General features: G+C 37.8%; 1 long non-coding RNA gene across 1 annotated transcript; it reads right to left on the bottom strand.

Moving 5' to 3' along the window:
- Nucleotides 1-1,463: 1,463 nt before the first annotated feature.
- Nucleotides 1,464-2,919, bottom strand: LOC112952506. Its single transcript, XR_003250405.1, has 3 exons — nucleotides 2,800-2,919; nucleotides 2,291-2,425; nucleotides 1,464-1,525 (listed from the first exon to the last, which is right to left on the bottom strand). It is a non-coding gene; the product is annotated as an uncharacterized LOC112952506 (long non-coding RNA).
- Nucleotides 2,920-4,681: the final 1,762 nt, after the last annotated feature.

The raw sequence follows: 4,681 nt of genomic DNA, 5'->3' as shown, positions 1-4,681 counted from the left end.
TCTGCCTTATAATTAACCACAAAGAATAACTTCTCATATTGCATAATAAATCAGATTTCTGCCTTCATCCCCAGGAATCAGTATTTTTACTCTGCATTTCCAAAGCTTAGACAAGATATGGTAACTAAATTATTTTTATAAGTAAATCTATATGAAATACTACAGAAACAAAGATTCTCTCCTGCTTTGCTCTATTTTTTCAAACTTGCCTAACCTCTCTTCAGTCACACTACAGTAAGGGCAGATCAAAGGACTATATAGTCTAGTCTCACCACAAAGCAAGATGCAGCTGAGCAGGCAAAAGCCCACATTCATGGCTTAATGGGATTCAAGAAGAAAAATGTCTAAACTGAATAACCAGTAAGATATTCTTGGCTTATTTAACTCACAAGATAAGGTTGCTAATGCCCGACCACCAGACGATTTATTTTCTGCACATGACATCAGCTTTAGAAATTTAAACCATCAAAACTTACTCTGGATGATATTCAAAACAGCACCTGATATTGAATGAAGTACATTACATAAAGAAACACAGAAAAAATAGTGAAATATACTTTTATATACATTCTTTCTGGTATTCAGCTGGACTATTTCTTCTACCAGTCCAATATTTACCACTCTAGGAAATAAATGGTATGTGAATCTGGTTTATATTTCTAATTCCATTATTTTAATAAACCAACCTGTTCTAGACTTCCCTGGTAATCTTAACTTTAATAATCTTTGCATCAGCACTGACGCTCAAAATGTCACCTGATGGTTAATGATAATTAAATTCAATTCCCCATAGTAATTTACAATATCCCAGTACCTTCAGAGTTGCTTTTATCATGGCAAAAAATGATGGCAATAGGGATACAGATGCTCTTTCCTCCAAAATTCTATATTTGACTGGTAGGTGAGAACTAGAGTTTAAGTAAAAGCTTCACACTTCCAAGTGTTAACTTAATCAAGCTTAATGCTTGCATCTAGAAGCTGTTCTTAGTGTACTTGAGCAAAAAGCACAAACATATGAGATGTGGAGTAGAGACATAGCAAAACATCCTGCATCTTCCACACAGCATCTGCACCTTGCTTAAGTAAAGCTAAAAAGCACATAGGCAGCACAGGGGCTGGCAAGCAATAAGGGGAAAGAATGCATAGGAGTATCGTGTATTTTTCAAACTTATGTACTTAGTAATTATAATTTGGTTCTCTTCCCTCTGAGGGGGGGAAAAATGTTGCAAATTAAGAAGTTCGTAACAGTTCTTGCCTTTTTTTAAAAAAAAATGGTGGCAGTATAAATCACTATTTAGATTAATATAATAGTGAGTGTGTCCCATGCCATGAGTTATGACTACTGCAGCACAAGTCACGTTCCTTGTTTTTGTTGCCAGTATAACAGATGGGAGACAATAGGGGACATTGAGGGACAGATGATGGACTTTGAACCCTAGGAAATACTTCAGTTTCCATCCCATGAATTATGATTTTCTGCTTGTACTGCTGTAGTTCCTTCAAGGCCCAGTCTATTACGTTCCACCTAAATGAAGAGATATTGCTCTACTAAATTTTGTCAGCAAAAAAAAGGTGTACTCAGTTCTTGCAAATGCATAATGTGGTTAACAGCAGCAGATATCTTTATGAGACCAAGATCAAAGCAAAGAATAGGACTTAACTCCATAACAGGAGAAAGCAAACAAACAAACAAACCCACACAAATAATCAGAATATTTTAGAATATTTAGAAATGTCATTTATAAGAATTATATCAAGTTGGAAGGAGTTTCCCATTTCAAAAAGGGAAGAGAGATTTTCAAGAGGGAAAGAAAAAGCATAGCTTCTTCCTTAGCAATGTGGACAATATTCAGTGATAAGCGACAGGAGAGCACAGCAGATGCTGACTTCCAGCACCATTTGATCCTTTGGTATGGACAAAGTAACTATTTTCTTACTTGCCTAGAGCTGTTAAAAAGATTGATTCTATACAAGACAAAGTAAGAAGGAAAATACTCTGTATTGAAATTTAGGTTTTGTTTCGGTATTTAAAATACAGAACACCCAGGCTAAGTAAAGGGAAAAGGAAAAGCTTCTCAAAGTCCAACTAACAACAGTGGTAGACTCATTTATAGAAATTCTCTCCATTCCTTGTTTCTGAACAAAATCTAATCTTAATAGAACTAGCTGAATAACTAGCTTTTCTCCCCAGTGAAGACTATTTACTGAGGAGTAAGGTTACAAAACATAAGATGAATGCAGAACAGACTGATTATGTTCAGAAGACCATACACCAGAAATACAGCATCACCTTCACGTTCTCTTTAGAGGGTCTTTTCTTGTGGTACTCTTCAGAAATTGGGTTGTACGGATTGTGAGAGAGCTGCCATCAACAAACTTGCCATTCCTGCTATTGTCCCCTGATGATTTCCTCCTGTTGCCATCTCTAGCAAATGAATAATCATCAGGAGGAATACAGGAGCATTTTATGGGACTTCTTAGATCTGCACTTCAGTTTCTCCCTCTAGATATACCAATAAAGGACATGGTTCTCAATAAGCTGACAGTTATCAACTGGATATTTGGAGCATGTTAAGACCAATAGAGGCAATATTACATGTCAAAAATCATATTTCTGCCACTTGTGCAGTTTTCATGCAAGAAGAACTTGGTGCAGAAGCACTTGAGTATCTTTCACTCCCATTCCCCCCTACTCCACATTTATTGAATAGCAGGCCTCTGTAGCTGGAGATCTTTCCCCTGATTTTCCAGAAATCATGGCACAAATTGAGAATAATTTGGTAAGAAAATAACTGATACCTGGGCTTAAAGGAGCTGTAAGTTCCTGGTTCACTTCTGTGCTTTTGTCTGGCGCTCTGACCATCCACGCTGTCTTGCAAGTTGTTGGCAATAATTAAGGTTAACTCAATCTTCTTACCTTTAATGGAGAGAGAATGGAGAGAGAATGGAGAGAGAGAGAGAGAGAATGGAGAGAGAGAGAGAGAGAATGGAGAGAGAGAGAGAGAGAGAGAGAGAGAGAGAGAGAGAGAGAGAGAGAGAGAGAAAACAAACAAACAAACAAAAAACACCTCCCTAGGTGCAACATCAGCAGAGCAGTAACAGTCCTCCAACACCCTGCAAGAAAGAGCAGGCTTCCTAGGAAGCAGCTTAAATGCAAAGGTATTGCATGCAGCCTGGGGGCTTGACAGGTGCCTACAATTGTGCTAATGCACCTTGGTAGTTGCCACTGTTAAGAAAACATGTCAAAAGGACCTCAAACCAGGTCCTCTGACCCCCCTGGAGTCAAATATGCCTCTTCTATTTCTCAAGTCATTAACAACATTGCCAAACCCTAAAGATTTGGTTTAAACATGATGACACACTGTGTTCCAGTTCAGGAAATCTTGCTCACGCTTGTGTGTTGCACTTGATTCTTACAAACAGTTTATTTTCCTGCTTGAGATAATTAATGTTATATTTGCAGTAGAGATAGAAAACATTATGCAGCACTTGATCAACAATGTGAAGTGACAGTATCAACACCCACTCAAAGTATCTTTTTTCCAGACTTGAGAGGGTTTTTTTTCTGGTCATAATAACCCGTTTGTTTAGATTTCTCTAGCTCAGTGCTTCAGCAAACACTGTGATATCCAGGCTTTCTATTAACCATGGAAATCTGTCTGGAGCTGTGGTTGACACGTCTTGTTTCCTACATTTTCGCAGCTAACAAATGTGCAGAAGCCAAGTCAAATTCAATGTCTCCCAGAGAACAACATCCTAAGAGGCTTTTCCAGACACGCTTCAGAGCCCCAGTGAAGAAATCTCCTGAAAACACCAACATTTGCTTACCCTTAAGAGCAGTCTGTACCACACAGAGAATATATTTTAAACTCTCCCCTCTTCGCTTCTGAGCATGCATGGGTAAGAGCCAAAATTGAAAATATTCACACATGTTGTTTTATTCACTGCAGCAGCAAACCTAACATAGGCAGAGCTAAGTAAATGTTCATTTAATGCAGCTCAGGTGACAGCACATTGCAGTAAGGCAGGGAGAAAGGAGAGCTTGCACTGCATTTACAGACATACAAACACAAAGGATTTCTATTAGCACCTAGGGAAGGATGATGACCTCTTGCAAATAGATCCCTAAACACATTTCTTTATCATGGAGGTGGGGAGAACCCTTATAGCTTTTCAGCACTAGGCTTGCAGCACACAGCTACGTGAAAGCCCCAGGAAAAGTTGTGCAAATTCCACCCAAGAGTCATTCAGGCTTTTGCTTGGTTGTTTATTTGGTTTTTTTTTTAATTCTAAATAATTTTCTCCCTGAACATGTTCACCTGCATGTTTTGATGAATTTTCTTCATTAATCATGTCAGAAAATGCTGAATAGAAGTCTTTACTGTTGCTTTTTAAGAAACATTGAAACAAAAAAACTTTTTTCTTATGATGAAGTTACCTCCCTGTATTAAATGGCTGCACTCATAAAGCATAATGCCCATTAGTCTGCAAAGTTTATGTGAAAATAAAACCAAGTGCAAAGCAACCACAGAAATCTAAAGAAGTTTGGAAACATAGAGGTTGCACTGATAATGCAGCTGACTGCTATATCATAAACTATTTTAGATAGATATTATAGTAATATTCAAAGCAGACACATGAAAACATTACAGTGTGTGAGAGGAGGAAGAATTGACAAGAT

Source organism: Nothoprocta perdicaria, unplaced genomic scaffold (assembly GCF_003342845.1).
Source record: "Nothoprocta perdicaria isolate Ctin4 unplaced genomic scaffold, notPer1 scaffold_4, whole genome shotgun sequence".
Taxonomy (NCBI): Eukaryota; Metazoa; Chordata; class Aves; order Tinamiformes; family Tinamidae; genus Nothoprocta; species Nothoprocta perdicaria.
This window is presented reverse-complemented; position numbering and strand designations above follow the sequence as displayed.